Source organism: Podarcis gaigeae, assembly GCF_964106915.1.
Source record: "Podarcis gaigeae genome assembly, chromosome: 4".
NCBI classification, from domain to species: Eukaryota; Metazoa; Chordata; class Lepidosauria; order Squamata; family Lacertidae; genus Podarcis; species Podarcis gaigeae.
In genome coordinates, this window is record NC_139677.1 from 58,680,878 (window position 1) to 58,694,063 (window position 13,186).

The 13,186-nt window shown below is 40.8% G+C and overlaps 1 long non-coding RNA gene across 1 annotated transcript; it reads left to right on the top strand.

Moving 5' to 3' along the window:
- Positions 1–1,365: 1,365 nt before the first annotated feature.
- LOC310844017 lies at positions 1,366–11,898 on the top strand. The gene is made up of 3 exons (XR_014563885.1): positions 1,366–1,456; positions 2,239–2,282; positions 11,779–11,898. It is a non-coding gene; the product is annotated as an uncharacterized lncRNA (long non-coding RNA).
- Positions 11,899–13,186: the final 1,288 nt, after the last annotated feature.

Sequence of the window (13,186 nt, forward strand, 5' to 3'; positions counted from 1 at the left end):
CAGATACTTCCAATGAGAGGGAAGGGTTTAGCAAAAAAGAGTGGGAATTGGAAGTATCAGAGATCGTGACCAGTATCAGAGACTGTGACAAGAAACAGAAATTAAAATCAGGGTTAGCAGGTGGCATGGAAAGAGAGGAAGCAGGCTAATGGAGGCTTCCAATATCTGAAAATCTGGAGGAAGGGGTCAAGGAATCATCAAATCATAGAACTGGAAGGTTCATCTAGTCCAACCCCCTGCAATGCAGGAATCTGAACTAAAGAATCCATGACGGATCGCCATTCAAATTCTGCTTTAAAACATTCAGTGAAGGAGAGTCCACCACCTCTTGTGGGAGTCAGTTCCACTGCCAAATAGCTCTTACTGTCAGAAAGTTCTACCTGATGTTTAGGAACTATTCAATTAGTTTAAATTTATGTTGGTATTCTGAATCTTTCTATCTTCAGATCTTTCTTTCTTTCTTGTCGCATATTACATTTGAAGAAAGAAGGGCTGCTAGGGATGGCAGAGGTTGATTGATTAGCCCAAAGAAACATCACCGCTCTCTCCATGTCATTAGTGGGGATGAGTAAACCATGTGAGAAAATGCCTCAGTTCTTGCACGGAGCAGTCTATGTGATTTGAACCACCTGTGGCTCACATACTCTACCAGCCAGCATGTCAGAAACTCATCCACAGCTATCAACTAAATTAGCTCCTTCCATGCTGGGCTGCTGTACTCTTGGATTATTATTATTTTATAAACAGACCCTGTTTCAAGGAAAACAAGATACATTATCTATTCTGAGCCCTTCTTTCCCTTTGTCTCTTGTATATAGTAGTTTCTGCTCCCAACACAGCCATTTTCTATAAAGTCACAGATTTTTGTTAGTATATCTGTATACCAACAGGCTGTACATTGTGGAAAGAAAACAACTGAAGTACATTTGCTTGTCTTGCACTTTGCATATACAAAAGAATTACAAAGAAATGTGAGTTCATATACCTATTTTTGCTTAACAGTACATGTATATGTGCTTTTTTATTGCTGAGTCACTCTGTACTGTGTCTGTTTCTGTCTCTGATTAAGGTTCTGATCAATTTTGTGTAAAATGAAGCTCTGAGTCCTCCATTCACCCTTACGCAAAATAAAAGTGGCTATGACTTTCTTTCCTTTTGGTAAAAGCAGATGAAATTTGCAGGCACAGAGGCCCCTCCATAGTGGATTAAGCCTGTCAAAATGTAGACAAACAGGTATGGTTGTTGCAGACAAAAAAAATAATAGGAAGTCACTTTTCTCCCTAATCCATATCAGACAGTACCTTTATTAGTTTAATTAAATCTCCTAAATCCATATTAATTATATTGGAGTTGGGGGGGGGGCCTTGAAGATGAATCCTGCTAGGACAGTGACATTGTGGCTGAGTTGTTCCCAGAATCAACAAATTTGGATTTGGATTCCCTCTTGAAGCAACAAGTATGCAGTTTAGGAGTGCAATTTGCACCATCTTTGTCCATAGAGGTCTATGGCAAACAGCCCTTATCACCTACTTAAGCTAATACATCAAAGGGAATGGTTCCTAGCTAGATTAGATGCATGTACATATATAGCTTAACTTTATTATAATTTCTGCTGTTTCCTGTACATTATTCAAGATATTGATGGTGTCTGTAAGTCTGCACTTATTTATTTAGAAGACCTGCTTAAGTAGGGGAAAATGTGACAGTTAATGCTGGGTAATGAATAGTGCTTATCAACTTTCTGCCTCAAACTTTTGTTTTATAATTGGCCCACTGCAATTACGCCATGAATAAACACTATTGGTTGATTTATTATCATTGGTTTGAGGCAGATGGTGGTAAGTGTTGAACTGCACTCTGTATGGCATGGTACTAATGACAATTGCACCACAAATGGCCTAGTGTGTAGTTTGATCAAGATAAGTTAGTGCTTTCTCTTTCTGCAAATATAGAAGGCATTGGAGGAAACAGGGCAATAACTTAGTTTTTTGAAATGTCTTATGTTTCCTTTCCTTAACTACTCACACTCCCTTTATAGATATTATCGGATAAGTAGATTACTAAAGCTGTTTTATCAGCTGATCTAACAGAAAGGGTCTGACCCCCTACTTCATAAAACAGTCTGACAGAAATCATCTTGCCACAGATGTCAGTTATTTTCCTCTGAGCTGTTGGGATCATAATACGTGTGATGTGGCACTGATATAAAGAGAATAACTAAGTTGTTTTATTTCACAGGGCTCAGTGAAAAGAAATTTGCTCAAAACCTTCATGTTTAACAGGTAAGTTTAGGTTTTGTGCTGCATTCCATTCATTTATCTTTCACTGAGCCAAATGAATGGGAGATATATAGATAGATATTCTGCATGAGTTTGTGCCTTCCAGCCACTGGAGACAAAAAAATTGGATATTAACGGTGGCTTATGAGCTTGCAGATTCATACCTAAAGAACCGCCTGTCAAGAAACCAAGCAAACTACTAAAGTCATTCTATTCTGGTATCAATTAGCAACTTGTGATGCCTTCTCTGCTCATGCAGCAAACAAATCTTCATCTCCATTACTGCTTATATTACCATAATATTTTTGTTACGATGGTAATAATTTTTGTGTCACTGTGCTCGCTCACATATCTATCTCAGAAAATGGCATAAATAGAGATGGGTGGTAGAGATTTGTATGAAAATAGATACTGTGAATCAAATACCACTGGTGCTTTGCTTATGGAAATACCCACTTGGGGCCCTTTCCCACAAAGAAATATTAGTCTACAAATTTTGCTATGAGAGTGAATGCTACCTCTTTCCAGAGTAACCGTTATAATTTCTGGAATGGTGCCCTGGCTTCAATCTGCTGATATTACTGTGGAATATGAATGTTGGCACTTTGAGACATCATGTCCTCTAAAATCCTTTCTTGCCCTAAGAAGAGCCAGTCATATCTATTTAATTTTGGCTAGCTAGCCATTTATTACAAAGAATCCCTTAGACAAAATACAGCCGTTTTACAGCTTCTGCCTTTATAAATTCTTCTAGCTAGTTTCATCACCACTAATTGAAAACAATAACAGCATTTTTCTGAGTACTAGAGTAATTAGCAATATGATTTTAATTATGGAGACTTGAACTTTTTTAAATCAAAAAATCATCCTAGTTTCACTCCACTATAAATGATATATTAATCTTACCTGCACTGCAGAATGTTTTGTGTTTTTTTTTTAAAAAAAAAGAAGCAGCAGCAATGCCCTGTTAAATTAGAGGAAAATATATTTTATTTACACATAAAATGAGAAGACATGAATATTTTTTTTTTAATCATGCATGGCTATTCTTCACGTTTAATACACATTTGCAGCATTAACCATGGGTGCCCATTAAATTAAACTTGGAATTCAAAGCAGGAATGTCAAACATTTGAGCAGGTACAGTGGGATTCTATACATGTCTACTCAGAAGTAAGCTCCAGTTGGACTTATCATAAAGTAAGATATGTGTATACAGGATTGCAGCCACAGGGTTGTAGCCAAGTTCTACTTAGAGTAGGCCCATTTAAATTAATGGACCAAAGTATGACTAATGTTAGACACAACTCCTAATCATTCTTTATTTAATAATATTTTCAAACTATGAGAACACTAGCCAATTGCATATCTGTTTACTTAACCTATTGCTTGACAGCCATCTCCTTTCTTTTAAATTGAAGCTATTGTGATGAGTCCTACCCTCCAGAGCAGGAGAAATCAAGCTTGCTCCATCTTCCATGTGGCAACCCTTGAGATATGTGAAGATGGCTATCAAATCTCCTCTCAAACTCCTCTTTTCAAGGCTAAACATACCCAGCTGCTTCAACCATTTTTCATAAGACTTGGCTTCTAGACCCTTGATCATCTTAGTTACCCTCCTCTGCACACATTCCAGCTTGTCAATAACCTTCCTAAATTGTGGTGCTCAGAACCAGACACAGTAGTCCAGGTGTGGTCTAACCAAGGCAGAATACAGTCTGCAAAGTTCAGGTATTCTGGCAATGTTGATTCGACCACTTTTTCTTCTTTGTAGTATTGGTCCTTTTGGAGGAGATGGACCTTGCTTGCCACCAGGGAGTGATTTGTGTCATAGCACTGTGATAGCCATCTGACACTAACATAGTTCAGTGTCAATCGCATGGTAACAATCAAGTTTTTCTGGTGCCAGTGACCTGACTTTGGATGTCTCCAGGACACTTGCTGTTTTGACCTAGTAGAGAAGTTCATGATGCAGCAGCTGTGATATGGACACATCTCAAGCAGCCTTTGTCCATTCTCATTCATGCTGCGAGTACTCAAGTGCCCTATGCAGTTTTCTCATGCGTTGTGATCACTCCCAACTCTGGCATTGAAATATCCTATTAGAAATAGGCTGGGAACATCTTACTTAACTAAGGTTACTTAGTCAAGGTTGCTGAAATGTAGTCATCTTGGACATTAACATTATGCCAACCTGCTGTTTGACAGGAAAGGGAAAGCAGGGAATAAATCCTGTCTTCATGTCTTCTTGAAAAAGTAATTAAACCCACCTAAGGTTCGAATAGGGACGCAGGTGGCGCTGTGGGTTAAAGCCTCAGCACCTAGGACTTGCCGATCGAAAGGTTGGCGGTTCGAATCCCTGCGGCGGGGTGCGCTCCCGCTGCTCAGTCCCAGCGCCTGCCAACCTAGCAGTTCGAAAGCACCTCCGGGTGCAAGTAGATAAATAGGGACCGCTTACCAGCGGGAAGGTAAACGGCGTTTCCGTGTGCGGCTCTGGCTTGCCAGAGCAGCGATGTCACGCTGGCCACGTGACCCGGAAGTGTCTCCGGACAGCGCTGGCCCCTGGCCTCTTAAGTGAGATGGGCGCACAACCCCAGAGTCTGTCAAGACTGGCCCGTACGGGCAGGGGTATCTTTACCTTTTTCTTTAAGGTTCGAATCCCCGCGGCGGGGTGAGCTCCCGTTGCTCGGTCCCAGCTCCTGCCCACCTATCAATTCTAAAGCACATCAAAGTGCAAGTAGATAAATAGGTACCGCTCCGGTGGGAAAGTAAACGGCATTTCTGTGTGCTGCTCTAGTTTCACCAGAAGCGTCTTAGTCATGCTGGCCACATGACCCAGAAGCTGTATGCCAGCTCCGTTGGCCAGTAAAGTGAGATGAGCCCTGTAACCCCAGAGTCGTCCACGACTGGACCTAATGGTCAGGGGTCCCTTTACCTTTAAGAGTGTGTATCACTAGCTAAAGCTAGGAGCTCCAGCACACAATGAAATCAATGTAGCAAGTACTGTTAGGAGCAACAGGTTTTAAAGTATGCCATTTTCTCTCAGGGGGAGTTCTGTGTATTGTTCATATTTTATGTACAGTCTGCATGCTTTATGTATTTTACCTATATATTTTTACATATGTTATGTTCAATCACCCCTAAGATGCTAAGAGGGAATTGAATGCAAACTGCATAAAATTCCCTGTGAGAGCAACAGCATACTATCAAGAGTTGTTGCTCCCGGCAGGACTTTCTACATTGTTTTCAATGTACACAGTGGCAGAAGCCCTGCATACCAAGCTGTCATTTTTAGGAGGGTGAAATTACTCTTTAAAAATAATGAAAGAGGGCAGGCAAGAAGTTTTTTGGACCACAAGCACTTTCAATTCAGTCCACCACATAAGTGTGTGTGCTTTTCTTAATGCATTCATTACACACACACACACACACACACACACACACACACACCTTTGTCTTTAAAAGTCACATGGAATGTAAAGGATTTTTCTTTCCATTCTGTGACAAACCAGTCCAACAACATTTTTGTTTTTTGTCCACCCCTACCCAGCCTGCGTAGTGAACAACTATACAAAAACAATTCACTTTCCTCCATGTGTTAAGCATTTATTTGCACCAGCCTCTAATCTGCAAATCTTCTAATAAATATTGTTGTCATCGGGCAATATAATCCCCATGTGGGTAGCATCATTTGGGAGAGAGGAATATGCTAAGCTCTGTCCCTGCAACAATGTCACTATCCACAGTTCCCACTATAATCATGGATGATTCTAAATCACACAGATTTTGAATAGGAATCACACACTTCATTGTCATGGAGGGTGACAGTGACAGGGATGGAGCTTAATAGTGCTTGTTCCCCTAAGAGAGTTAATAGTGCGGCCAATTAAAATACTTGCAGAGAGTTTGTGTCATAAAGAAAAAACTTGTTAAGATCCAGTACACACCAGCTCACACCACACCTGGAATACTGTGTCCAATTCTGGGCACCACAATTTAAGAAGGCTGTTGACAAGCAGAGGGCAACCAAGATGATCAAGAGTCTGGAAACTAAGCCTTATGAGGAACGGTTGAAGGAGCTGGGTATGTTTAGCCTGGAAAAGAGGAGATATGATAGCCATCATCAAATATCTTAAGGGCTGTCACATGGAAAAGGAAGCATGCTTGTTTTCTCCTCCTCTGGAGGGTAGGACTCAAACCAATGGCTTCAAGTTGCAAGAGAGCAGATTCCGACTAAACATTTGGAAAAACTTTCTGACAGTAAGAGCTGTTTGGCAGTGGAACAGACTCCCATGAGAGGTGGTGGACTCTTCTTCCTTGGAGAGTCATGGATGCTTTAGCTGGGATTCCTGCATTGCAGGGTGTTGGACTAGATGACCCTTGGGTCCCTTCCAGCTCTAAGATTCTATGATTCTAGTCCATTCACATCTAAGCCCTGATAAATGTATTCATACTCCAGATGTCATGGGACCCTCTATCGTGTTGCTGCAGCAAAGACACTGCAGTGTTGCTGTTGTTGCTTTTAAAAAAACCTCTTATTTCTTACTTTTCTTATAATCATTGCTTTTGAGTATGTAGCCTTACATACCTAACTGTATATTTAGTAATTCTATGTATGTCAGGTGGAATATGAAAAATATGTGGCATGATAAGCAAGTAGTGAACAACACCTCCCCATATGTCAGATTAATGTTTAACTTTTAAATTATGTGAACAAGTTAAATAATCCATATCATATGACAGTTCTTAAGAGCTGAGCCCCTAGATCCTATAATACGTCTTAAGAAAATGCAGTTTAAGAATTTATTTCTGTCACAACATAGGGTATAAGACTGCACTCAGATTTTATTTGTTAAAATATTTATCCATCCACCTTTTTGCTTTCAAAATGTATTTTTTCCCTGCAAGTGTCTCTCCTTTGTAGAAGCATCTATGTAAGGGAGGCTCATCGTTTAATATATCAGCCTTCTTGAGCTTTACCTAGCAGCTTTGTATAAGCACAGATGTGCCGCGCTAATCTATATGCCATAATGGATGAGCAGAGTGCAATCCTGGTGGCTGCGGGGGTCTGCTTTGTCAGGATGTTCCCTGCAAAGAATGTGTCAGTGAAGAAGCACCCAGCAGAATTAGACCATCCGCCCCTCCCATCAGATGACTGATGTCAGCTGATGTACAAGAGGGTGTGCTTTTGTGGAAATGGCCCAAGAAGCCAACTTGAACCCCGTGATGGGCCAATATTGGAAGAGGAACTGTGCATCAGTGGGTTGAGCATCTGGTTCACATGCAGGCCCAGGTTCAATCCCCGGCTTCTCCTGGTTCTCTGGGAGAGAACCATGCCTGAAATCCTTCAGAGCCACTCCCAGTCAATGTCATCTATACTGAGTTAACACAGCTTCCTGTGTTCCTAAAGTAACACTGAGAGTAGCAGCAGCAGAAATATAGATTAACAGTTTAATTTACAGTAGGTATCTCCCCCCTAAAGATGACATGATTTTTACCTGCCTGTATATCCAGAGTACACAATCACATTATGATTAATAAATTATCACAATATTTGCAGATTACTCTCCTTAACAGTATGTCCTAAACTGTATTACAGTTATATAAATATGGAGGAATATGTTCTGCATTCTTATAAAGAGCCTCTCTCATTTTTTTTGCCCACCACAGCATAAGTAAAATTCATTCTGTTGACAGGATCAAAAGATTAGCCATAGCGGTGAGGGGTTTTTTTGTTTTATTTTGTTATTTTTCTACAGGAAGATCAATCCGGTTGCATGTTTTTGGCATAAAATATTGCTTGGTGCTACTTAGAGGGAAACCATAAATCCACCGAGGTGCTACATTAATCAACCCATCCCTGGCAGCTTAAGTATATATCTGTTAAAATGAAACTCATTGCTTTTACAGGTACATAATTTGATCCCTCTGTCATCCTTTAAGTTCACCCTTAAAGCTCTGTGAGAGATGTGGGTGTCATAACCTAACTTCACAATGAATATTCATTGTATACCTTGCAGGATTCTTTAAAAATAAAATAAAAAAAGAATTCATCACACTCTAGGAATTGCTGTGGAAAAATACACTGTTTTTATGTGTAAGCTAGCTTCTTCAAAAATAGTGTAAATAATAATTAGAGATTTAATTAGCTGCTGCCTCCTCATGGAGCAGGCAATGTGCTGGAGAAGTTGGAATTGATGGGATGCCATGCAGAAGGGGAGATGCTGACCCTGCTCTCCTAAATGAAACCTAAAACCTAATTTTATTCAAATTAATCCCCAGCAAGTCAAGATCACTGACTTGCCAACAGAAGGTAGAAAATAAGCCAATAATGAATAAAACTCTGAGGAAACTGTTGTATTGATGTGGCAGGAAAACTCTCCTCCCTGACTTCTAAGCCTTATTCAAGTGGTGTTCTTAAAAATACATTGAGGGAGGTATGGGAATGTGCATGCCCAGGCTCCCACCATGAGTTGCCTCTGACTTTTGCACATTGGGTGGAAGTGCTGAAGTTGAATTCTTCACATGAACATGCTTAGATCTGGAGCCTCAATGCATGGGGTTCCTGATTCTACATGCAAGTGATTCTACATGTGTTCAGTCAAACACACTTGGAACCCCCCCCCCCTTCAGCTCAATATAGCAAAGTCAGGGAAGCAACTGCTGGGTCCTAATATGTTTTTTCTTTTTCCTATGAGGGAATTTTTTTGTGTAGAGGAGCATTTTATGAGAGTTTTTTTTGTGGTGGGGAGGGGGGAGTAGGCTGTATGCCGAGACCCTTCTAATCCTCCTTCTAAGACCCTTCTAAGATTTAAATTCCTGGTTTGCTGATAGGTTAGGTAATGGGCCATTAAGTGAACAAAGGAAACAGCTCAGCACCAGAGGGCAAATGTGCAGGGCCCCTTCTTCAACTGGCTGGTAGTTAGAAAGACAGTGGCCAGGGTTGAGAGGTGAGTGATGTGAACTAGAAGCTGGAAGCAACAGGCTGGGAAGCCAGAGAGTTATAGCAATGTTTAAATCCAAGGCTGTGGCTTTTGGGAGAGCAAGACTATCTTGTGATATTAATGCTTGTGAACCCCTCTATCATAGACTCAGGTTGTATATATATGTGTGTAAAAAAACAACAACATGAAGCATAAAGACACCACACTCTCTGTTGTACCTCATTCCGAAGGAAACAAAAATCCTGAATGTGTGCCTGGATCCCCTGGAATCTTGCACTGCTCAGAGATTGGGATGGCATGCTACAATATTCAATCCTATGAGTGTCCTCCATCTGCAATCTGGAGTGGTACAAGTTTATCACCTCAGTGGAACTTGCAGGCTCACTAAGAAAAACTAGTGAGTAAACTAAGCACAGTAGGCTATGAAGATATAAGAAAGCAAAGGGGGAAACAGAAGCTTCGATTTTGTTTTCCTCTGTGAGGGGCCTGCATTTTATAGCAACTCCCAGTCAATTTTCCTTTTAATTATCTGTCTCGGCTGCAGTTTTCTTACAGCAGTTCAGGACAGCTGGGCCTGCTGTAGAGGACAAGTTGTTTTCATGAATTATTTCTACTGCATTGACTTCCTTCTGATCCCCTTTGTTAATGACTCTTGTATTTGCTGCTACTAAATAACACCTATGCATTTTGCATTAGAGTCTTGTACTGAGCAATCCTCAAACTCAATGTGGGTGGCACCAAAAGGTTATTTCTATCATTGTCCTTGGAAAGCAAAAACTTTAAAATGCATTCCTTTTCCACATTGCCCTTAATTTCACACATAACAGAGTTGGCAAACACACACAGAGAGATACTCAGGCTAAGGATTAGCTCTTCATTTTTGCCTGAAAACTTGAACCCAGCCACTGCATATTAAAACAGATTTTTTCTCTCTTTCTAGTAGAGTTGCTATGTGGCTTTGTTCAAATAATGCCACCCACTGCCCTTATGCTGCCCTGGCTGCATCCCCAGTTCTTATTTTATTACAAAAGCCAGCCTCTTGACCTGAAAGTGGCATAGATACAAGGCAAAAAGAGCACACAGTGTTTTTCACAAATGCTGAGGGTTGTTTTTTTTTTTAAAAAAATGAATCCACAGACACTTTCCATTGTTCTTCATCAAAGAGGGAAACTAAATGCAATGAAACCTGAGATAGTCAGGAGAGCATGAGACTTGATCTCAGGGTCATAGGTTTGAGCCCTACGTTGGGCAAAAGGTTCCTGCATTGCAGGGGATTGGACGACCATCATGGTTCTTTCCAACTCTATAATTCTATGACATTCAGAGAAGCAGTCATATCTAGAGAGGCAAAAGAAAGAAAGACCCATTGCCTAGAGAAGGGACTTCCTGGTTCATTTTGTAGCTCTTTCGTTGCTCTTCCCTGGGCCAGAAGTGAGAGCTGTGCAGAAAGCAGCGTAAAAATCCAGGAGTCTGTCCTCTTTCTAACTCAAGTCTTATTCCATGAGAATAAGGTGGGGTGGGGTTGGAGGGGAAGCAAGCCCAAACTGTTCTGCCAATGGCAACAGAGATCATCACAGATCTTGTGTGTGTGTGTGTGTGTGTGTGTGTGTGTGGTGAAGGAGGCTGTGGCTCAAAGTGGACAGTATCTCATCAACCATATTGTTGGGGTGTGTGGCTGAGAAGGAGCAATATATACGAACCCTGCAGAATAGTCCAGGGTTGTTATCCAATCTTCTGATGTTTTAGGGTGGTTTTTTAAAGGGGAAATCCTAGGGGTGTGAAGTTGATTGGAGCATCAATGATTGAAGAGAGGGTAAGGTGATTAATCACTTTCCTACCCATTACTATAAAAATGGCTATTTTTGGCTGAGGGACACCATTTCATTTTTTAAAGAAAGCCAAAATGGAAAGTATTGTAATCTAAATGCAATCTAAAAGTCTCTACAATATTCACATTTTCTAGGTTCTGAGGAATGTAATTGCCTCCTATGTTCTAGAGCTGCAGTCTTGCACACAGACCTCTCAAATCCCTTTGACTTCAATCGGTGTGTATCAGCCTCATTGTACAGGACTGAAGCTTCTGCTACACACTGATAATGTAATATCTGAATTGGACCAGATTTCTGAATATGCTTTGCCCAGTATGCTATAAGCTCATACTTCTCACTCAAAGAACCACCACCTTTGAGAAGTGTCTCTGACAGAGGTCTTTCAGGCATTTCCTTTCTGACAACCACGTCTTCCATCACAAAGGGAAAGAGGGCAGCCTCATTCTGAAACAGCTAGTCCCAATATGTTTTACATTGCTGCATGCATGAATGACTCCTGAAACATCTGTGCGTGAGTACTGAAAACTGACAAGTACAAGACTGGCGGGGGCACAGAGGGAGGGAGGCTCCACTTTAACTTAACATCTCTGAAACAATTACATTTGCATGTAGGACAATCCTCAGGAGAGAACTTCTTTTTTGATCCTGTCAGTTCTCTTTATAGTTTCCGTCTTGAAGACAAGCTTTGTTTCAAGGTGTTCTATTGTTTGGTTTTATTTTTTTCAGAGAAAGAAAGATGAGGGGGCAATGAAGATCAAATGACCACCTGTTAAGGAGACAGGAGTGGGAAGAAAGAAGACAAGCAGGTCCTTTCACCTCAATGTAGAGTTGGAAAAGGTTCAGATAAAGTCAATCACAACAATCAAGGGAACAGAGCAGCTTTCCTAAGAGGAACAACAACTGTGGAGTAAAATCGTAAAAAAAGCTCAACAACTTCAATCCTAAAAACAGTCAACTTCGGTCGGCCCTCACACATGTTCACTTCATCAAATCTGGCCCTCTTTGAAAAAAGTTTGGGCACAAGGTATATAAAGTTATGTATGGTGCAGGACAGAAAAAAGATTTTACCCCTCTTGCGCTATATTAGAACTTGGGAGTATCTAATGAAGCTGAATATCGGAGGATTTGGGGGAGACAAAATACAGTGCCGATTTAAGCTATGTAGGAGTTCACTCCTACAAGCAACAGTGATGGATGGCTTTAAAAGAGGATTAGGCAAGTTCATCGAAGATAAAGCTATCAATGGCTCTAGGCCATGATGGCTCTGCTTTGCCTGCACTGTCAGAGGCAATGAGCCTCTGAAGACCAGTTGCCAAGACTCACAAGTGGGCGGAGTGCTGTTGCACTCAGGTTCTGCTTGTGTGCTTCTCATAGACATTTGGTTGGCCACTGTGAGATGAGGATGCTGGACTAGATGGGCCATTGGGCTGACCCACCAGGCTCTTCTTAGGTACCAAACAAAGTTCTGGATCATTGTTGCCTCTTAACTTAGTTGGATGATGGATACAATCTGCTTACAGGTGTTTCATCTTCTTCGGTGTAGTCAGAAGCTCAAATTCTGACAAACGCTTCACATCTGAAAAGTTTGCTCCATCCCCTTGATCAATATCCTCTTGGAAGTGAGGCAACCAGAACTGCACACAGTATTCCAAACTGTGGCCACAACATAGACTTGATAAATCTGAATAGAAATGTGCATATCTTAGATGCTCTCTAGTGAGACTTCTGTCAAGAAATCTGGTCCGTTTCCCAACATGAACAGTTTGTAATCAGGAGAGGAATGGTATCAATTTTGTTTGTTTTTAAGTGTTGCTTTGCTTTGTTTCCTTATGTCTGAGCAAATTCAGCAATTATTTTGCTGCATTATTCAAAGGTATGGGAGAGCTTCTCCTATCACTCTTCATGTTTTTTAAAACGTGGAAAATTATTTTAGCACTTAATTTATCAGTTGTGTGTGTGTTGAGGGGAAAAACCAGCTACACTGAATGCATAACACATCACAAGTGACTTCACAAAGTATAGAAAGATTTTTTAAAGAAATGGAATTTGTATTCTGTGCTGGCAATATTCCTCTATTACAGTTGCACATATTCCATCTTTTATGATAGCTTAGAGTGCTTTGGGTAGCTGAGCA